Source organism: Ochlerotatus camptorhynchus, unplaced genomic scaffold (assembly GCF_037179485.1).
Source record: "Ochlerotatus camptorhynchus isolate MF236.1 unplaced genomic scaffold, CSIRO-AGI_Acam_v1.1 ptg000240l, whole genome shotgun sequence".
NCBI classification, from domain to species: domain Eukaryota; kingdom Metazoa; phylum Arthropoda; class Insecta; order Diptera; family Culicidae; genus Ochlerotatus; species Ochlerotatus camptorhynchus.
In genome coordinates this window covers 818,621-842,746 of record NW_027040730.1, presented here as the reverse complement: position 1 = coordinate 842,746, position 24,126 = coordinate 818,621, and the positions used below count along the sequence as shown (strand labels likewise).

Genomic DNA, 24,126 nt, shown 5'->3' with positions numbered 1-24,126 from the left:
CGTCAGATAACAAACGGAACTCATGAACAATGATAAAATGTTTATATGAATGTTTTTCAGCTGGAACAAGCTCACCAATCTATCCATGATCGATGTCCAATGGTGTGGACTCTCATATTATGAACCCAAACTTCACCCTAACTTCACATGAACCCAAACTTACTACTTCATTCAGAAATGATAGAAAACGACCCGGAACTCATCCAACATATTGCGCTGATATTTCTACCAAAAGTAATAACATCACTCTTTTTATTATGTTTTCAGATCAAATCTTAATGGTGACACTTGTCTGACCGCGAAAATAAATACCAACGAGAAAGCATCGAAAAAAAAATCACATTAGCATCAGCAATAAAAATTGCAACTGATTATGTGATTGAAGAATACATCAATGTTATAATGCCGTAATCTCCTTTGGATTTATTTCTTTAGGTTTTTCATCGAGAGTACAATCAAACTATATTTGGATCAAAACCAAAACTACGGTAATGAATGTGAGAGCCCCGTCCATTGCTGGTGGTCAATTAAATCATTTTAATTAAATATTTTGAACTTTTAAACTATTGGTCTTCAATGCTTGTACCAAGATCACGAACAAAACCTAATACGGCAATCCATTTTAAACTGCATTTGGTTGGCTATTTTGAACTGATGTCTTTATTCTTGTTTCATGTTTATTATTATTATTATTACTATTTATAGAATAAATACTTATCAGAAAAATAGTGTTAAAACAATTGAAAATTAGATTAATTATTTAATGTTTATGTTAAATAAACTGTTAATATATGTATTTACATTTACGCTCCAAATCATATAATCATATAGGAGTACTGAATTTGAAAACAGCTCTTTATTATTTCGCCAATATGTACTTCACAAAATGGTTTCCTATAAGTGCATGGTTATTTTTCGATCTTATATTCCATTCGAATGTCAAACCCACAGCATATGTATGGATTGAACAAAACACTCGATAAGTGAGCTCTTTACTACTAGGCATTATATTAAATATCTAACTTTTTATATAACTTAATTAAAATACCTTTTATGTATAGAAATTCTTGTAAGCGCCAGCCCAGGGCTGAAAGTCTCCTTAATAAAGATAAAAAAAATAAAAAAGTAAAACTAGTATAAGTTAAAGGAATTTTAAAATTAGTATTTGAATTGTTTCTTACGTAAAATCTTTAAATTCGTTTATGTGATTTTTAAACATTTTTAAGGATATTTTTACTATTCATCCGGTATAGTGCTTGTAGTACACCAACTGTTTCAAACTGTTAACAACTACTGTATACGCAGCTTTTAAGGATCAATGGAATTCAGGTCGGTATTACATACTAACAACTTCAAAAACTATGTATTGTGCAGTAAGAATCGGCTCTTTTCTCACGTGAATTGTGACATTACTCCGTTGCAACTTGAAATAGTCCTCTGTCATAACATCGTCTAGAAGTTATACAAAGTATTTCGAGACCATTCTGGTGTGGATTGTGGCTATTGCCGTTCTTCATATGCATGAAGGACTCACACCATGAAAGTGAGACCTTCAACATTTGAATTCAATTTTAATTCGGGATGTACAGTAATCCCTCCATATGAGCGGTAAACGTTATCATCCACCCATTTCTTTTTCTCGTTTTTTTTTTATTGTTGTCAACCATAAACTAGTTATCTATAGAAAATCAGCTCTATAGGTTGCAGGACTGTCAAGAAATAGGGACAGCCAAATTAAGGGATTACAGTATGCGTAAATTGTGACAATATAAGGCGCAGCAGTCAGGACTGACAAGAATAAATTCCTATTAGCTAGATAAAACTAAAATTATGAATCCTTTTTTATCCGAGATATTTGTTTCTAAGCTAATATCAATTTCGTATAAATATGTCTTATGGTTAAGATTTTTTAAAAAATATCAAGATCTTCTCAATATCTGTGTAACACACAAAGTGTTGGGATATGAGGATCAACTGCCTGGTTTATTCATTAGAAATTGAACTTTCAATTCGATGCCCGATAAAAATCAGGAATTGGATTTGTTTGTGTCCTTAATGCTCTTTAATCGCAATTTCTTCTTTTTTTGATTCTTTGAGAGTTGCTTTGTCCAATTCAAGAACCATTATATGCTTTGATTCATTGAAAAAACTTTTTCTTTGGTATTTTTTGCGAATTTTAATGATAATTTACATTCATTTTCTCACCAAAACACTTCACTTTTTTTTTACTTAAATGATTCTCTAGTCTTTCAGCTTAAATCTTATTGGATTTTTACGACTGAGCGAATGCATTTTGCCAGGATTTATTTCAAATAAAACACACGTACTACAAAATATTGCTGATTTAGAGTTTCCGATACTTCAAATGAAAAAGGTTGCCGAAGAAAAAAAGGTTTCCTACAATAGTCACACTCACCTGAGAAGTTGAACAAGCGCTTTAAAACAGTTTTTGGACTATTATATCGACTAGCAGCAGATAAATGTAAACATACAAATACGGCATATGTGTGAGTTACGTCGAGCAAAAGCCCATAGAATCGCGGACGCTGCTAAGATTGACGAGCATACGAGAATTCCCCTATATGAAACGCAAAATACTTGGTTTTATCATACAAATTATGGTTCCAAACAATCACATATAGCCGCATAATAAAGCAATGACAGTTAACCAAGGTCTGTGTAACCCAGGTAATGTAAAAAATTTATACAAAAACTACTGCGCTTATAAGAATTTCGCATCAAAATTATAGAAATTTAAGGTCTAATTTAAAACCATGAATCAAATGCATCAATTCAAACACACTAGATGACATGAGCATAAGCCATGTAAAACACCCATATCGATATGTTGTATTCTTATGCAGTATTCAAAAAATTATTTTGAAAAACATCCATGCTCTTATAGGAATTTCGCTCACTGTGTATCTACGATGACAAATTTTACACTGTCCGAAATAAAATATGAAAAGTTACCACAATTTAAGTTTTTATTTACTCTTCCGAAATTCCATACAAAAACAGCCAATCAGCTTTGGCTATACTAAGGAGGGGCCATCCTTCGTTCAGTCGGTAAAGGCACAGCTATAACGCAAGACCATGCTGGAGGCGACTGGGTTCGATTCCCGGTCAGGTCTAAGAATTTTTCGGTTTGGAAAATTTCGCGACTTCCCCGATTATGATTGTACTTGCCACACAATAATACTAATGCAAAAATAGTACAAGCTAAGAAAGTTCTCAATTAAAAACTGCAGTTGTGCTCAAAAAACACTTTGTTGAGAGCCGGCGTAAAGTCCCAGAGGGAACTTAATAAAACCATAACTAGAAGAGATACAAAGGTGATTTTTGTTTGTTAGTTCTTGTTTTCTTCGTTGGTCTTTGTCCCGCTGTATGTGCTATGCATTGACGCCAAAGAGACGCCTGTACCCTAGATGCCAAACCAGTGCTTCCAATTTTCAAATAATTCAATTGAAAATGATCCAGTACAACCATTCAATAAATTCTGCGCAACGTATTTTCTCATGTCTATCAATTGTTGAACCACTTTTTCAAACGATCTCATCGTCTAACAATTGAGTTACATTCACTATAAATTGATATACGGCAGTGGACTATGGAAGAAACCTAAAAATTAGCATCAACAGGCATGTAGACCCAATGTGGGATCAATTTCAGGAAAATTTAAGTCTGATGTCGATCCATTGTCGGGTCAATGTCGAGTTGTGGTCTGGTAGAAGTCTGATCAGGCTCAACCGAATGAATTCTGTTCATTATATATTACAATAACTCATAAACCTACAGTCAAGAATTTCAACACGAAAACCTCTGATATTCAATTTTTTTTTCCATCAGCACGTGATTAACTTCCAGTGGTTTCACAAACATAGCAATCTCACCAAACGGGGGCATAACGCTTCCATTGGAAAAATGAACACAAATCTTGGTCTTCACTTATATTTTGATCACTAAATGTTTGCTTCCAACGGCCACATCAATATTATCGACCTAAGAAACTGCAGATGATGAACAAAGCACACCGAACAATAGCTGCTATCGTGTATTTAAGACAAAGTCCTTAAGAACTAATAATGTGAGAATTTACATCCACTATTCTCAAAAACAAAAGAAGCTCTCCTAGTAAATCAATTTTTCTGCAGTTATCCGTAAGCTGAAGTAAATCCAATGATGTTAGTAGTGTTTGATAGAAACATACCATGTTTTGTTCACACAAGCACAATGTTTAGAAAAGTTGTGTTGTAGATCAACTTACTGAAGGAACTTTTCGTTAGAAACAAATTTTCTTTATCTAGGGGAATTTACGTATTCTCGGCAACCTAAGCAGCGACCTTCTTTCTATAGCCTTTTTCTCTATGGAACGCACACATATGCAGTATTGGTTTGTTTACAATCTTTTGCTGCCAGCTGCTCTAACAATTTCAGTCGAAAGAATTGTCAAAAACTGTTTTGAAACGTTTTTACAAAGCTCCAATCTTCTCTAGTGAGAGCGAGTATTGTCGGCAACCAGTTTTTCTTCGGCAACCGTTCCATTTGAACTGCATGTAAATCTGCTGTTCTATTATTGGCAACTCGAAATCAGCTACAATTTGTAGTGCGTGTGTTTCATTTCAAGAAAACCTTGCTAGATTGCTTTTTCTCAGTAGTAAAAATATAGTCAAATTGAAGCTGAAAGCATAAAGAATCGTTTGCATGCATTCAGCGAAGTGTTTTCGTAAGAAAATCCAGTGAAAATAGTGTTTCAATTTGGGTTGCCGAAAATAGTCTGTCATGCCGAAGCCGTCATTGCCCCTAATAGTTATTGTTGATAAGTTTTAAATGAGTAACACAGGGTGACAACACTTGAAAGTAAGTTTTTTCAAAGCTGTTATTCCTTGATTTGTTTTCCGTGCTGAGCACCAATGCTACTGACGCCAGGGAGGCAGCTCCCACACCTGGACCCTACCTATCGACCCATCAACTCATGAACCGGGGACAAACGGGTTTACTTCCTTTCCGAAGGAAGGCGTGATCAGAGATGATCACCCAACAAACAATTCAGAGTCACAAATAAGCATATATATTGAATAAATGCTTTATAACAGTGAACAATGCTGAAAAAACGTCTTGTCAAATTATGTGCTGAAAAATCCTCATTGGGATCAATAGTTGTGCCTTTATTCCGCTGTTTGCTCTGATTTGATTAATATACTTATTAAGCTATATAAACATTCCTTGTCGAACGTTCGACTGATCAAGTTCACTTTGTGCTACTCTCCACCGTCACAAGTTTTTTTTTTCTGCGCTCTGTATATTGGATTTTTTCCCCGAACGGTGTTTTTTTGATCCACTCCCCTGCTAGTGACTAAAGCAAAAAGTGCCACTAGCGGACCAAGACGCTCAACTCTGGAAGCAGCGGCCTCGGCGAGACCGGAGGTTCACCCGTCCAACTTTAACGCCATCAACCGAGTCATCCCATCATCCGATCGCACCATCACATCTGCATCGTTCAACAGCAAGGTCATCAGCCGTACCTACAGGGTGCGTAAAGAATGTTTGCAGTAAATTTCAAATAGTGATTTCTCATGCTTGTGCATCATGATTTAGATATATTTGGCAGCACTGGATAGCTTATACTGTTAGGTGTAAGATTTAAACAAACAATGTTGAGTAAACGTAAAGATGTCGAAACAAGAGAGCAATCTGTCAGCCGTTGTCGCTTTGTTGCGCGCCGGAGTATGCATGAAAGAAATAATTCGGTCGGTAAATGTGTCTGAAAGAACAGTGTATAATATTAAAAAAGGCTTAAGAAAGTGATAAGACGGAGCACCTGCTCATACTGCTAATAAAGCACAGAAATGGCTTACGGAAATTATTTCGAAAATTTGGGAGGAAGAAATTTGGCCCCCAAGCAGTCCCGATATCAATCCGTTGGATTATTTTGTATAGGGCGTCGTCCAACGGGATACCAATAGAACCCCTCACACCACACTTAAGTCGCTAAAAGCTAAAATCAAGGCAGTGATGACATCTATGGATCGAAACATTTTAAAACGTGCATACTGCAGTTTCCGGAAGCGTCTAACTACAGTCGTTGAAAGGGAAGGCAATTTTTTTGAATAAATTTACTTACAACTTCCATATGTTGCGAAAGAAAATAAATCGCACAAAATTCATTGCTAGAATAACTAACTGGTGTATTTTTTCTCAAATATGCCATTTACTGCAAAAATTCGTCACGCACCCTGTACAACACAACAACAGATTCGGGCTATCCAAGCGGGCCCTTTGTTAGCCAGCACGTGTTTTTGCCTGCATCTATAGAATACCCACTGCTTCATCGCATAGTGGATTTCTTCTCCGTTGGGAAGACGCGCCATCCCGGTATAGAGAGATAAGTAATTTTTTTTTTCATCAGAAGTTTTTTTTTCTCTGTTTGGTTTGTTTTTTGATTTTTAAGATCTGATTAATTCCCCTACAGCGTTGCTTACCCTTTCTTGCTTATTATTTAATTTATATACATTAGTTTCCCTTGTTTTTATTATTATTATTATTATTATTTTTTTGCTGAGCAATTTACCTAGAGTGCGGTAGATTCTATCCCATATACTTCTTTTTTTTTCTTTTTTCATTTTTAATTATTGATTGATTTCAAATTTGTGGCAAGGAAAATATTTGAATTATTAACATCAAAGTTTTCTATACATTCCATTGCGGTGATACCTTAAGGCACCGCAATGGATGACAAAAATAAAGGCGGGGGATTGTCGCTTGACATCTCAGATGATGGGTCAATTAAGTCTCCTTCATTTGATAAGCTCGATTCTTCTGAGGAAATGGATATCCTTGAAGAATCACTTGATTTGCTCACCAACAAAAACACTGGAGCCTACCCTAAAGGGAGTGTCAAACCACTGCCTCCTTCTCCTCCTACTCCCCCTTCTCCACCATCGTCACATCGTCTACCTGTTCCCCCTACTCCACCCGTTCCCCCAAAAACTTCTGCGACCCCCCGCCACAAGGCATACCCTGATGACTCGAAAGGTCCGTGAGTTGTATTTTTCCGGCCCAAACAAAAACCTTTGAATATTACTCGGATTTCAAAAGATCTGACAACACATTTCTCGGCCGTTACCGACATTTTTAAAGTGACGCCAAACAAACTGCGAGTTACCGTTGACGACCGGAAGCAGGCCAACCAGATCGTTGTATGCGAGCGTTTTTCGATAGAATATCGAGTCTACGTCCCCAGTCGTGATGTAGAAATTGAAGGAGTGGTCACCGAAGCGAGTCTAACTTGCGAAGATTTCTTGCACGCCGAATCCTTCGGCATCTTCAAAAATCATTGCCTCCCAAGAGTCAAGCTACTGGACTGCATTCAACTGCAGTCAGTGTCACTCATAGGCACGAAAAAAAGGTATACCTTATCAGACTCGTTTCGTGTGACCTTTTCAGGATCGGCATTACCTGACTACGTCACAATTGGGAAGGTTCGACTACCTGTACGCTTGTTTGTACCGAGGGTAATGAATTGCTTAAAATGCAAGCAACTAGGTCACACCGCAGACTATTGTTCAAACAAACCGCGCTGCGATCAATGTGGGGAGGTGCATACGGAAGGTCCTTGTGGTGCTGCCCCAAAATGTGTTTACTGCAAGGATACTCCGCATGCTCTGAGTGATTGCCCGAAGTACAAACAGCAGGGAGAAAAACTTAAGCGGTCATTGGAAGCTCGCTCTAAGCGTTCACTAGCAGAAATTTTGAAAATGACCGCTTCATCTTCCCAAACTACCCAAAAAAGCAACAACACATTTCACCTCCTGCCAGATGATGATCAGGGCTCTGATTCAGAGGTTGGTGAGGATCGTCCCTTTGTCTTTAACGGCGACCCGAGGAAGCGATGCAAAACAAACGTCATCCAAAAACCTCGTAAGGCCTCTCGTTTGGACTCTCAACCAACCTTGAAAAATTTAAGAGGTAGCGGAAATGTACCAAAACCCCCACCACCGGGATTTAAACCTTGTAATTTTAACAAGGACTTTCCGCCACTTCCGGGATCATCTAAAACCCCAGATATCCCATTTTTTCAGCCAGAAGAACAGCTGAAAAATCAGCAAGAACATGCTCCCATGTTCACGATTTCTGGAATTGTGGAGAGCTTCTTCAATATATTCAATGTCTCTGACTCAACGAGGAACATTATTAATTTAGTGCTTCCAATTGTGAAAACTCTTTTGAAGCAACTAGCTTCCAAGTGGTCCTTCCTTGGATCGATCATATCCTTTGATGGATAATTCTCCAAATGAGGTCGGGGATATGATCTCAGTCCTGCAGTGGAACTGTAGAAGTCTTATACCAAAACTTGACGCATTCAAATTTTTAGTTCACTCCTCACTTTGTGATGCATTTGCTCTTTGTGAAACATGGCTCTCTTCAGACACAAATCTTCCTTTCCACGATTTTAACATTATTCGCCTTGATCGAGCAGATTCGTATGGAGGGGTGCTTCTCGGGATCAACAAACTCCATTCCTTTTATAGAATCGATCTGCCTTCCGTGACAGGCATTGAAGTAGTTGCATGTCAGGTAAATGTTCGAGATAAAAGTCTCAGTATTGCCTCAGTATATCTTCCTCCGAGAACTGCGATTTCTCGCCAAGGTTTCTCAGATATCTGCTCAGTTTTACCTGAGCCTCGGTTGATATTAGGAGATTTTAACTCCCACGGTACAGGCTGGGGGCAGGGTTGAAAAAATCATCAGCATTCACTATGAAATGAATTTTTCACCCATAGTGAACTTTGATGAATTTTAGTGATTTTTTCAGCCCTGGCTGGGGGGAACTGTACGATGACAACCGCTCAACGCTGATATACGACCTTTGCGATAGCTTCAATATGACAATTCTAAACACTGGGGAAGTAACACGAGTAGCCAAACCTCCAGCAAGAGAAAGTAGATTAGAACTCTCCCTCTGTTCGAGTTCACTATCGTTGGATTGCTCGTGGAAAGTAATCCAAGATCCCTACGGTAGTGACCACTTGCCAATCAAAATTTATATTACCAATGGTTCATCTTCTACTCGCTCGGTTGACATCGCGTACGATCTTACGAAAAACATTGACTGGCAAAAATTTGCGTCCGCGGTTATTGATGCCAGTCAATCGGTTGAAACACTTCCTCCACTGGATGAGTACTCCTTTCTCGCGCGTCTAATCATCGATTGTGCGCTGCAAGCACAGACGAAACGTGTTCCGGGTGTTTCCGTTCGCAAGCGACCTCCCACTCCGTGGTGGGATAAGGATTGCACCGACGCGAACAGCGAGAAGTCCGCCGCGTTTAAACGCTTCCGCAGACACGGTAAGGTCGGGGATTTCGAGCGGTACACCGACCTCGAGAAAACTTTTAAGGGCTTGATTAAAGCCAAAAAACGCGGTTACTGGCGTCGGTTCGTCGATGGGTTGTCGCGAAAGACTTCCATGAGAACACTCTGGAATGTCGGCAGGAGAATGCGAAACGCGTCATCACCGGTCAACGAAGACAAGGAGTACTCAAACAGTTGGATATTCAGCTTCGCGCGGAAAGTTTGCCCGGATTCGGTGTCGGTTCAAACCAACGTTCGTGATCGTCCGTCGGGTAGTAAGGAAATAGATTCCCCGTTTTCGATGGTGGAATTCTCACTTGCTCTCCTCTCATGTAACAACTCAGCTCCAGGAATGGATAGAATCAAGTTCAACTTGCTTAAAAATCTCCCAGACGTCGCGAAGAGACGCTTGTTGAACTTATTCAATCAATTTCTGGAGCACAACATTGTTCCGGATGACTGGAGGCAAGTAAGAGTTATCGCCATTCGAAAACCCGGTAAACCCGCGTCGGATTACAACTCGTACCGTCCCATCGCGATGCTGTCCTGTATACGGAAATTGTTGGAGAAAATGATTCTTTTTCGTCTAGACAAATGGGTCGAGTCGAATGGTTTACTTTCAGATACGCAATTTGGATTTCGGAGAGGCAAAGGAACGAGCGACTGTCTTGCGTTGCTTTCAACTGAAATTCAACTGGCCTATGCGCAAAAACAGCAAATGGGTTCAGTTTTCTTCAGCTGGGGGCTTTTGATTCTGTTTGTATTGATGTCCTTTCGGATAAACTCCACGATAGTGGGCTTTCACCAATTATGAACAACTATTTGAGCAACTTGTTGTCTGAGAAATATATGAGCTTTTCTCATGGAAACTCGACAACTTCACGAATTAGTTACATGGGTCTCCCCCAGGGCTCATGTTTAAGCCCCCTTCTTTATAATTTTTATGTAAAAGACATTGATGGTTGTCTTGATGAAAATTGCTCGCTAAGGCAGCTTGCAGATGACGGCATTGTGTCCGTTATAGGACCTAGTGCACCGGACCTGCAAGGACCATTGCAAGATACCTTAGACAATTTGTCTACTTGGGCTATGAAGCTGGGTATCGAATTCTCTCCGGAGAAAACTGAGTTGGTTGTTTTTTCTAGGAAGCATCATCCTGCACAGTTACTGCTTCAACTAAAGGGTAGAACAATCACTCAAAGTATATCTTTCAAGTATTTAGGTGTCTGGTTCGATTCCAAATGCACATGGGGAAAACATATTGCGTATCTGAAACAAAAATGCCAGCAAAGAATTAATTTTCTTCGTACAATTACTGGAACTTGGTGGGGAGCACACCCGGAAGATCGGATCAGGTTGTATCGAACAACCATCTTGTCGGTCCTAGAGTACGGTAGCTTCTGCTTTCAATCCGCGGCAAAAACACACATCCTGAAGCTACAACGGGTTCAATACCGTTGCCTCCGAATCGCACTTGGCTGTATGCACTCGACGCATACGATGAGCCTCGAAGTACTCGCGGGTGTTCTCTCACTGACAGATCGTTTCGCGGAACTGTCCTTCCGGTTTCTTATCCGTTGTGAGGTAATGAACCCATTGATAATAGAAAACTTTGAGAAGCTGCTCGACCGAAATCCTCAAACAAGATTCATGAGTTTGTACTATGAGTACATGACGCTGGAGGTTGGCCCTTCTTCATTAATCTCCAATCGTGATTGCTTTCAAGCCTTCTATAGTTCCTCTGTAAATTTTGATCTGACCATGAGGCAAGAAATCCATGGAATACCAGATCATCATCGGTCGATGGTTGTTCCCTCAATTTTTGCAATCAAGTACCACAATGTAAGTAACGATAAAAGATTTTTCACAGATGGGTCAACCATAAATGCTTCCACTGGATTTGGTGTATTTAATCAATTTCATAGCGCCTCTTATAGACTGCAGAAACCATGCTCAGTATACGTTGCGGAACTCGCAGCTATATTTTACGCAGTAGAGCGAATTGCCTCACTACCTTCTGACCATTATTTCATTTTTACGGAGGCTATTCGTTCAATGAGGCCGATGAAGCACTCCTCGTATTTCCTGCCTGAAATACGATCTAAACTGAGTGCTTTATCTAACTGCTCCTATACTATCACCTTAGCTTGGGTCCCATCTCATTGCTCAATTCCGGGTAATGAGAAAGCGGACTCGTTGGCTAAGGTGGGCGCTATGGAAGGCGATATTTTTGAGCGACAAATCGCCTTCAACGAATTTTTCTCCATTGCTCGTCAGCAAGTCCTCATCAGTTGGCAACACAAATGGAATGATGGTGAATTGGGAAGATGGTTACATTCTATTCTCTCACAGGTGTCGAACAAACCTTGGTTCAAAGGGTTGGACATGAGCCGCGACTTTATACGCGTTATATCAAGGCTTATGTCCAATCACTGCTCGTTAGACTCGCACTTCTATCGAATTGGGCTCTCAGGCAGCAATTTATGTGCGTGTGGCAGTGGTTATCACGATATCGAACATGTTGTTTGGTCGTGTACTTTACACCGTGTTGCCAGATCTGAGTTATCCACATCCCTCAGGGCCCGAGGAAAACAACCCGCGATACCCGTTAGAGATGTCTTGGCGAGCCGAGATCTCGACTATTTGAATTTAATTTATGTGTTTTTAAAACGGATAGATCTGAGGATTTAGTAGTTGGTGTCATCTTGTGTCTCCCAAGTTGTTAGTTGCCCATCGGTGTACCCCCATGTTTGTCTTTTTCATCAGAGTGTCGCTTAGTTCAAGATCAAGAGCACATTGCTCTCCAAACCTTGTGTTCACAATCCCTTCCCTGCCATCCATTTGTTACAATTTGTCACCCCTAACCTCGAGACAGCCGCGAGTAATCGGCCCCGCTTTACTAACGTTAGTTTTAAGTAATTTTGTAATCTAATCAATGAATATTGGCTCCGCAAAGCTATAGCAAATGAGCCTGGAAAAATAAACGCATTATAAAAAAAAAAGCTATATAAACGATGTCTGTTTTCCTGATTCAACACCAGAAGATTGATCTAATATCATACTGAATAAGTGTAATTTGCACAAACATTGACGCTTTAATTCGACTGTTTTCAATTGATTTAATAACAGGCTTTATTATACGTCTAATACTTTTTTTCTAGCTCCGTTATTAGATTCCATTGCATTGCTTATCAATATTGCTGAATAAAGGTGAATATAGTCAGCATAATAGCTCTTATACCACTATGCGCCCATGTTTCAATTGCATGCTTTGTAAATGCTTTTCAAACAGCGTATTCTTACATTATTCCACAAAACAGGTGGCGCCCAGGCCTGCTGGAGGGAGAGGTAATTTTTAAGCTGTTGTGCCTTGATTTTTTGATAATAATTTATTCAAGGCACATTAAAATCATTATGGCCACCCTCCAAATTGATTCAAAACCTGCTTCATCTTTTCAAGGTACTTTATCAGAAAAGTGAGAATTTTATTTTTCACTATTTCTAGATAGAGTTGGCCAGTACCAGAAACCATTGTTGGACGATGTGAAATTACTGTTAGCAGACGAAGCTGTTGGCAGTGAGAATTGCATTAATAATTATGATAACCACTGGCGTAACTAAGGAAAAATCCTAGGGGGCATACATACATTTTTTAAATATCTCAATTTGGCAATTAGCGATCAATTTTGATGTGTAAGGAAAATAAGTAAATGTGGTATGAATTCTAGAGGGGGCTGCAGCCTCCCTAGCCCCCCTTAATAACGCCAATGATGATAATATAAAAAAATGACAATGAAAACGACAATAATAATTGAACAAAATACATAATATGCGCATGATGCTATTCCGGTATTGCCAGATCCGCTGTAATTACACAGATAACCCACAGATGCAAAGACTGACGATCTTTCAAACCTGGAGACATGGAGCAACGAAAAAATAAATTCTACTCTTACGCAATGTTCATTATTTCGGTCACGTCTCTGTACAATGTCTTATATATTTGAGGGCCTCCCTTAACTCAGTCGGAAAAGGCAAAACTACAAAGCAAGACTATGCTTGGAGGTGACTGGGTTCGATTCCCGGTCCGATCTAGGAATTTTTCGGGATAGAAAGTTTCTCGACTTCCCTGGGCATAGAGTAGGATTGTGCTTGCCACACAATAATACTAATGCAAAAATGGTACAGGCATCGAAAGTGCTCAATTAATAATTATTAAAGTGCATTTAGAACACTAAGTTGAGAACACGCAATAAACTAATATGCGATAAGCAATAAGCTTGAAATTCGAAGAAGAAGAATTCATATTTTTATTGGTTTTTGATAATAAATTTAAATATTTTTCAATTACATCTTATAAGTCTAATGGAGCGGACTCAAACAAAACATTTGGAGCCAGCATTATTTTCATTTATTCTAGAAATGAACTTGGCGGAACATGCTTTCTGTAATTCCGAATTATTATTCAAAATGAGCAAAAGCTAAACCCACCGTACAAAAAAGCACGCGCAATTGAGGCCATCTCCCCGGGAACCCAAACTGTGCCATCTTTTCACTCACTTGCTTCAAAAATGGCAAAAAAGGACCTGGAAACCGACCAACATATACAAAGTGTATACATTCTGCATAAGGCAAATCAACATCATGGAGAACAGACACGGCAATACAAACCCTTCGCATCCTCGATTCCCCCGCTGATCCCATGAAACGACGATCACTGCTCCCGAAAAAACTCATCCGAAAACAAAATCTTCTCGACAACGAGATCCGACAACCTGTCTTCCATAGAGATTGCTGACGTTTATCGTACGCACGCTACGCCACGTGTACTTATAAGCAAAATGTTTTCATCAGGAAAAAAAAAATCGTAGCGGAAAATTTTCCTGATGAAAATAAATCACTAACTCAATCACACTTTAGCAATCTCTATATCACTCCACTATTCCCAGCCAGTACCCTGATCCAAGGTTGCAAAGACTCATTTCAGCTAAAATAATGTTTTTCGGAATAATAAAACCAAAAGATGATATGATGGCATGTTTTACTTGTAACTTACAAGAAGAGGTTACAAAGTATGCGTTGGAAACATAAAACCTGTAAATTTTGCTTTCTATGAGTCACAATCAGCGATTTGCTGATCGCTGAGTGAGTGAGTTTGTGAAAAATCGCTGATTGTGACTCTCATGAAGTGAAATAAACAGGTTTAATATGTCAAACACATTCTTTGCAACCTCTTCTTGTATCCTACCAATTCAAAATTTGATCATGGCACCTAATTATTTCATAATTTAGAAAAACATTGTTTTAGCTGAAATGAGTCTTTGCAACCTTGCCCTGATCACTATCACTCGCTCCAACCAGCCAAAGTCAAGGCCAAATACTGACTAATAAAATTGTATGGTTATTTTGCTTAACGACGTGTTCGGAGTATCATCCAACCCATTTGTGGAAAAAGTTCTACTATTTGGGTTATCATTCGTTTATGGTATTTGTTTATTAGGGATGCTTCTCAAGCACCCACACACCACACACCACACTACCGTGAAAAAACTTCACACTGGGGAAACAAAAAGAATTAAAAAAGGAACAAACAAAGCAAACAGAAATTCAAGAACAAAGCGTTTGGAAATATTGCCACGTGGCCTGAAGCTAATAAATCACCACAAAAACACAACTTGTAAACTCATAACTTCACATCAAATGGCTTATAGTATCTTTAGCACATTTTAGGTCATGCGTGATTTATCTGGGGTAAGGTTTGAACTCGTGACCATTAGTGTGGACCACTACGCCAGGCCCATCCTCAAGTGTAAACAATGCATTTCTCTTAAATACGGGTTTTGAACCACTTGGAGTTTGCTGCACACTTAGAAATGTTTACAGAAATCTGTAAAATTTTACCGAAATCTCAACAGCTGAACATTCGGTAAACAGTTTCACAGATTTCCTGTTCACAGATATCTGTAAAAAAATATAGGAAAACTGTAAAACTGTTTACCGAACGTTCAGTTGTTGAGAATTCTGCAAAATTTTACAGAAATCTGTGAAATAATCTTAGTGTGTGGTAAATGACATTTGATTTATAGGAGAACGAGTCAGTTTTCCTTGATTTGTTTTCCGTCGATTTTGTTTTCCGTACTGAGTATCAATGCTACCGACGCAAGGGAAGGAGCTCCCACACATGGACCCTACATATCAACCCATCAACTAATGGACCGGGTACAAACGGCTTTACGGCGCCGACTGGGATTGAACCCGGGCCCATTGAGGTGAGAGGCAGTCACGCTTACCACTACACCATCGACGCCGCTGATGAGTCAGTTAAAAGTGCTATATATTTAAAGGACAAGCTACTTTGGGTCACTAAAATGTTCAAAGGGATAATTTTTGTGTCAGCGTATCATTTCTGTGTATCAGGCTGTCTATGTAAATTGCAGTGGATAGGCATCATCATATGTGAACTAGCTCGAGAAATGCAAAAAACTTTTTTTTTTTTCAAGTGAAGTGCAGTAAAGCAAATTGTACTTCAACTGGTTAAAAACCATTCGACGGCAGCTCATTTCAATTGCCAGATGATCACATCAAAGTACATCACGTTGGAGCCAAAGGTCCTGAACAGCTTCTAACAAGAGAAACGTGCGGTACATTTTAAAGTGCGACAGTGATATCTCTGCATGACATGAAATTGGATTTCCTCTCGAGGGACATTGCTGGAAACCTGAAGATGAAAACGTGCTATCCATTATTCGTATGTGGCAGCACTTTCTGTCACAAAAAGATGTGTGTGGCTATTTTAGGAATACTGATTTCATAGTTGAAATTGAATAAGATTTCATAAGGGACTGTTCATTTAGTTAGTCGAACGAATTTTTGGAAAATTTTACGCCAGCCTTGGTTATGTTTTCCTGTATCTTATGTAAACAGATTTAAAACCCTTTTTTCACACTTTTGCAAAACAAACCTTATACCCCGTTCACATTACAGCGTATATTACGTGATATACGCTGTCTTGGAATGAGCACTCATACATCTAGTTTTCACTGGAAATCCTATGTATGAGTGCTCATTGCAAGACAGCCTATATTAAGTGATATAAGCTGTAATGTGAACGGGGTATTATCTCTAAGAATCAATTGCTATTTTTTTTTTATTTGAAGTATTTATTATTAATTCAAGATATAAATTACTCACTTTGCTATTTAGCAGTGCGTTAATAAATGAAAAAGTAAAGGGCTGTAATAAATGTCGAAAAATTAAAATATGAACCCTCAAAATGCAATAATGAACGAACAAAGGATCAGAAACTATGCATAATTGAAGATGCATTTTGTTTTTACCAAATTACCTCCCTTTACCCCTTGTATTTTGCGATACCTAATACATGGCTCGGCACAACATTTAACGATTCACCTTCTCTTCGTTAAATTCTACGTAATTTGTGAATGATCCGAAAAATAACGTTTTAAGAAAATTAAAATCGTTCAATTTTATGAGTGTTTTTTTTTTGGGTCAGTTTATATGTGCATGCGTTAACCAATGAATAGTCCACGCTGAAAACAATGTTGCTTGTTAATTCATGGATTTAGAAGACATAATTAATTAGGGAAAATGACAGGTTCAACACGCCTTTACGTATTATCTGAACGTCTTTACCTATTACCTGATTTCCTAGATCTTTAAAAATGGCCACATAAAAAAACACAAAATATTTGCCACAACAAAGTTTAAATGAAAGCAGAACAGCAAGAGTAGGAAACACGATTAACTGTCCAATATTTTAATAACTAGCAACTTTTTTCTAAATTGACATGCAGATTTATTTTATTATCGGGCATGTCTGGGCATAAGGGACTCATCCAGAGTAAGCGGTCACAGTAGACAGTGCATGTTTTATGTAATCGGCTACCTTTGCTTCTGACTCTCGAAATATAAGATAACAACATACAGTACCGTAAAACGGGGTAACATTGATAGTTTTTTTTAAAGTATATTCTTAATATTTTTACGGTAATGAATGGTTTTCAGATTTTATATGTTTTAATCTTGTACTGAGGGTTCTAGAGTCTATTCGATAATAATATGTTTAACGAAAATTATTGCATTTTCTACAATTTTTGTAGTCATGTGACCGAACATCAGTTTATTATTTGTGGTTACTATAATAACACTGAAAATAAAATTTCGTTTATACTACGACATCATTTGTCATTAGTTTGGCTATAAATGCAACACTCGCTACTGATTTAATGAAAAAATATTTTCAGTGAACGCTCGATGAATGTAGAAAAACATGCGTGAAAATCAAACAATTTAGACCAAAAAATATGAAATTTCTAATGAGTATATAATAAGAAATCGTTATAAGCAAAAAGAAGACAACATTGAATTTGTGATTGTTATATTAGAAACACATTTCATTTGTTTGAAGGCCTTTTCAAACAGGTCAAAATTTGGGAAATATAAAACACATACTATGGTAGATGCACCAATTATGGTGTGTTCCAATTATGGAATATGGGAATTACATAGGCCATAATTGGAACACATCGTAATATGAACGTATAGCGGTAATTGGCACACCTACCATATATAAAAACTCTATACGATATCATGGGAAGTACCATAAGATACAATATGGAACCAATGTTTCCAATTTGGAAAAAATGCAGAGAGTAAATTTAATCATTTTATTCTACTATCTAAGTTACCCGCATTATCAAAGATACCTCGTTTTACGGTACCACACTAAACGCTACACAACTTTCTTTTACCACGGCTGTGCCGCTGAAGAACGTTAAGTTTTTATGTTTTCTTATTATGAGATCTCCTCATTCCGCGCATGTGACAATTCTCGAAGTAATATGCGTAATAAGTGCATTGAGGTTCAGTTTTGACCGATCTGGGTTGACTCTACCCAAATTTGTGTAGTTTTGAAATAGCGTGTACAGTGGTGGCCTTTAAATTAGCACAATAGTCCGATTGTCATACAAACTTGCCAACTTTGGCATGGCTCGCACCAGATCACTACTTTATTTTTACGGATAGTCTCAGTTCTGTCGAGGCTATTCGCTCCATGAGGCCGGTAAAGCACTCCTCGTATTTTCTCATGAAAATAGGAGAGCTTCTAAGTGCTATCATTTGTCATCACCTTTGCATCTTATCATTCCATCTCATTGCTCGATTCCGGACTCACGGCGGACTCACTTGCTAAGGTGGGCGCTATAGAAGGCGATATTTACGATCGACAAATCGCCTACGACGAATTTTTCTTCATTTATCGTCAACAGTCACTCGCCAGCTGGCAAAATAAATGGAGTGAAGGGAGCTTGGGACGATGGTTATATTCAATCATCCCTAAGGTGTCGAAGCGTCCTTGGCTCAAAGGGTTGGAGGTGGGTCGAGACTCCATTCGTGTGATGTCTCGCCTCATGTCCAATCACTATTCGTTAAACGCTCACTTGTTCCGTGTTGGGCTGGGGGACAGCAATCTCTGTGAATGTGGACAAGGTTACCAGGACGCAGATCACATTATTTGGTCATGTGCTGAGCATCGTGGAGTCAGATCCGAGTTGTACGATTCCCTTCGGGCTCGAGGTAGACAACCTAATGTTCCAGTTCGGTATATTTTGGCTAGACGCGATCTGGAGTTTATGCAAGTCATATATATTTCTTCAAGAATATTAACCACAGATTGTAAGTTTGATTAACCTTGTGTTTTATTTGCGTTCAGTGTGTGTGTTTGTTTTTTTTTATATTTGTTTCTGTAATAATTGTATAATTACAGAGTTGATATAACGTCAATTAGAATAAGTACATGTTTTAGAAATAGTGATTTGTTTTAGCGTTAGCGTTGTTATGATATACTTCGTAGATTGGATACTAGCAACACTCACGTCTCTTCTGAAATTCTCAGTTAGACTACTTTCAGGAATAATTCTGGGGAGTAAAAATTTTTTTTTTCCTTGATTTGATTTTCGTCGATCTTGTTTTCCGTACTGAGCACCAATGCTACCGACGCCAGGCAGGCAGCTTCTACACCTGGACCCTACCTATCGACCCATCAACTCATGAACCGGGGACCAACGGCTTTACTTCCCTTCCGAAGGAAGGAGGGGAGTAAACATTGGTTCCAATGACTGTCGCTATTCCAGGCCACGCCCATCTTTACCATAACTAGGGATAGGGAAGGAAATGTTGATGTAGTACTTAACGAGAGGCCACTGACATAGTGGCACCCTCATAAGTGCTACGGAGTTGGAGGGTTGGGTAGGCTATTCGGTTAGGATTCACCTCAAGTTGGCGATGCAACCAACTTGTTTAGTGATCATGAGTCATGACGGAGAGCTTGGGATTAAACCCATGATTTTCTGATCAGTAGGCAAAAACGATACCTCCAGGGTCATCGAGCATCTCAGAACCATAACGCTTCGCGACAATACAGGACTACGTTTTCACTTGATATGCAAATAGTTTCCAAGGTTAGTGTTCAATATCAAATATACAAATGATGGTGGCGATTTATTGTGCTGTGGAAGAGCTTGGGGTTAAATCCATGATTTTCTGCCCAGTAAGCAAAATCGATCCTTCCAGGGTCATCGAGCATCTCATAATCCACAGCACTTCGCGTCAAAGTACGAATATATGGATGAACTATCTATTATTGAATAACTATTATTTACGATAATTACATGAAATAAATAAAATATAAACTACAAACAAAACGTGACTACTAAAATCTCAAAAAGATATTCTCACACATATATTTCACGCAACAAGGAATCTCAAAACCATTAGACTTTTTTTTTTTTTTTTTTTTCTTTATTATAGAGATTTTTAGCCATAGGCTAGTTCATCTCTTAAACCATTAGACGTTATAATGATACTCTGCACATGTTAGACACAAGAAAAGGCCAAAAAGCAAGCGTCCGACACACAAAACCCGCCAGATCCACTTGCAGTCACAATCAACGATTCTACGAATCGCGAGCGCTCACGAATCATAAAACCGCTGACTGTGACACTCTGAAAGCGAAATTGACAGGCTCTATGCGTCAAACACCCACCCTCCAATCTCCTCCCGCATCCAACAACACAAATCTCCATTACAATTACAACGAATTCAAAACTCTGAAAATCACTCATCTATAGCAAGTGAGTTGAAGCAACCCTGCATGCAACCATTCTTCATGATACACTCCTTCTACCTATCCTCTATTAGGCCTGTGGACATGCGTTAGCTTCGAAACTTCTAACCAAACTAGGAAATCTATCAAAAACTTGAAAAAACTTTCAAAGGTAGGGTTTTTGATCTAATTTCCGTCCTACTAGGCACAACCCGCGTTTTAATTATCTTTTTTGAACGGGTTTGAACAAAAAATGGAATATTTCTTTCAGAGATGACTTCTAAATTTATTCACCTTTGGATTTGATAGAGAGTGACAAATTGTTGAGATATTTTTTAAAATCTAATACTGCTTCTTAATTCTAAATACGTCCTACGAGTCTCAATTCCGTCCAAACGCATTGAAACGCCATTAGATTTTCTTCGTCCTACGGATAAACGTAGAAAAGGGGGATTCGCTAGGAGCGCGTCTTTTGTTTTGAGAACAATGAGCGTCAATATTCATACAATGCGCTCTACCATGATTTATGTTGTAGCTAATGAACTAACGCATCAGAACAAACATATTATTGATTTATGCGCGGTGAAATCATTGATATTATTGATCTTTTCTGATCGATAGAACGGAAATGGGCGATTACGAGCTAGTAATATTAAATCTTTTGTATCGTATGCAAATGCCAATTGACTGTAAAATAAAATAAAATTTTAATAAAATGATATGCAAAATTTACTAGAAGATCATTACTTTATTGGTGAGAAGTTTCTAATAAGACCTCCCAGTTCCTCTGTATACAGAACAAATATGATACTATTATCAGAATTGCTCAGTCTGCATGAAGCAGCCGATTTCATCAAGGAAGTTCTATTAACAACCAAGAATTAATCGTTTGAGGCATACTGAAGCATTAAGAAGGTGATATGTGTCATTATAAGAAATCATCATCGTTGCAAGTATAAAGAAATTAAACATAACCCTTTGTACCGTCAACCTCCATGTCCATGGGGAGGAGTTTTAGAAATAGTGAAATTTTTTAATCATAAATCATATTCCAAATCTCCTTTTCCCTCTCCCGATCCAAACAATTGTCATCCACTAACCTCGAGAAGACCACGAGCAATCGGTCAAATCCTTTAATCTTAGATTTAAGACATTTATAATGTATAAAGAAAATGAGAACTTGGCATTGTGAAGTTTATTCAATTGAGCCAGTACATATAAAGTAATTAATAAAAAAATATTGTCAATAAACGACGGAGTGCTGAAGAAAGTTATTTACGATATGGTCAAAAATTTCCGAAATAGTAGCCTATTGTAGACAAAAGTTTAATGGAATTTTAATGGATATAAAGCCTGTAAATGGTGTAACGGATATGATTAGTTGTGACTTTCAACCTACTAATGGTATAAAATCGTTCCTATAACAAAAATAAAATGCTTTTGTGTGCATAGCTTGTCCACCAACTGTTGAAATCTCAAACTAATCATCCATAAATATGCACAGAAGAACGTGCTCGTTATCACGTCTTTTGCCGTACACAATATAGCTAGATATTTCAAAGAAATTGAATGGAAAGCTAGATGAAACATGACAAAGCAGACATTGTCATCAAAGCATTCCATAGACGAGGTCGGTTGCCAAAATTGCAGTCAACCCCGACGAGCGAATATCCAATTATCTCTTTCATTTATTCCACAACTCAAGAATAGACTCCAATTATTTTTGAGAACTTTTGTCATAGTAAAAAAGGAAAACTTGGTTGAAATAAATTATTTAGCATTTATCTTCTCTCGAAGACTTTTTCGCTGTCCTCACTTTGGACGTGATTCTGCGGTAGTAGACATAATTTAACGGCTGACCCCCTGCACCCGAACAAGGTATAACTTTAAACACACAGTATTTCCTTTATTTATATGGTCAGTTTTTCAGTCACCTCGATAAAAATTATTTCATGAGGGATAGCGCAGTAACGAAGCTCACGCATGTTATAGCAATTTGAGCATATTGATTACACTGTACCAATACTGTTGTCGGAAAATTTGAGCTAAGTAGTCACAGTTTTCTTATCGTATAACTCTACCGTTGTCAAAATCGTGGGCCAAGATGTAATCGATCTTTTATTTTTGTATTTAACCATTACCAAATGTTAAATGAGTGATATATCTTCAAAGTTCAAAGAGTAGAGCGCTACTTCGTCGTAATCGCCCATTTCCGTTTTATAGATCAGAAAATATCAATATTATCACTAATTTCACCGTGCACAAATCAATAATAGGTTTATTTCGATGCGTTAGTTCATTAGCTACAACATAAATCATGTTAGAGCGCATTGTATGAATATCTACGCTCATTGTTCTCAAAACAAAAGAAGCACTCCTAGCGAATCCCCTTTTTCAACGTTTATCCGTAGGACGAAGAAAATCTAATGGCGTTTCAATGTGTTAGGACGGAATTGAGACTCGTAGGACGAATTTAGAATCAAGAAGCAGTATTAGATTTTAAACAATATCTTAACAATTTGTCACTCTCTATCAAATCCAATGGTACGTATGGAAAGGTGAATAAATTTAAAAGTCATCTTTGACAGAAATATTCCATTGTTTGTTTAAACTCGTTCAGAAAGAGAGGTAAAGCGCGGGTTGATCTCTAGCAGGAATTTAAAAAAAAATCCAGTAGTAGATTAAGCAAAATACACAAAAATGATGTGATGGATAATATATATTGGTTTTCAAATTCATGGTTGATGATCATTCGCTTACAATATTTTGTAATCTTATATACAGTATGCGCCATAAAAAAAATGACAAAATCTGAATACAATTACAATGAAACTAAGTATTTTGTAGCCCCGTAATGTTGGTGGATCACCTTTTCGTGGTACGTTACGGGATGTAAGATCTACCACCGATTCCTAGGCTTGACTACTTCAAACTAGGGGAACAGGATTTTTCAGTAATCAAAGGAACACATCTTAGTCATTGTTACTTTTTATGCCTTTTTGATAGTTACAAGACTCGGCTTTGTCCACCGAGGATGATCTTAAAACAAGTTAAAAATGAGTTAGTTATTCTTCATCTATGTGATTCCTCATCTTCTATTCGTTGCTCTCTAGTTTGAAATGGTTTAGACTAAGGTTCTGATGCATGGTCATTATCGGAGTCATTCCTTAATTGTGATGCTAAGGAATCCAATTTTGAGAATGAATGTAAGCAAAACAAAGGTATTACCAAGATTTTATGATAACTGAACTCAAAGTTCAAAATCAAATCAAAATCTTATGTTATTGCCATTGAACATATTCTATACCACTTGATCGATGATCGAAGAACGAATCAATTTTTTTTTTTTTTTATAGAAGATGTTGAGCTTTTCAGTTCAATTAATCATTGAAAAACGCGATCCACTTAACTTGTCACAATACCCAGTACTGTGCTAACTGATTGATCTGGAAACGCTTTCAAACGGACGAATCAGTATTCATGCAGAGTCTATTGGCAGGTGAAATATATCTATCATTTGTTACAGAAACAACTCCTCATCATCAACTTCATAATACACATCCCATGTAATAATAAATACAAATAAAAACAGAGCTTCTATTCAGTTTTCATCAAATGGCTGATGCAACATATCGTAAATTTCAAGATAGA

At 38.0% G+C, this 24,126-nt stretch overlaps 1 protein-coding gene across 2 annotated transcripts in view; it reads left to right on the top strand.

Annotated features, from left to right (window-relative positions):
- LOC135704443 (G-protein coupled receptor dmsr-1-like) overlaps positions 1-24,126 on the top strand; it is a 125,284-nt gene that overhangs the window by 94,052 nt on the left and 7,106 nt on the right. Inside the window, exon 5 of one of the 2 annotated variants that reach the window (XR_010517788.1) lies at positions 268-2,353. The exons of the other annotated variant lie outside the window; for it this stretch is intronic. The gene's annotated coding sequence lies outside the window, so the exon portion shown is untranslated. Of the gene's footprint in view, positions 1-267; positions 2,354-24,126 lie in introns of those variants that run through there. 2 annotated transcript variants of the gene reach the window in all.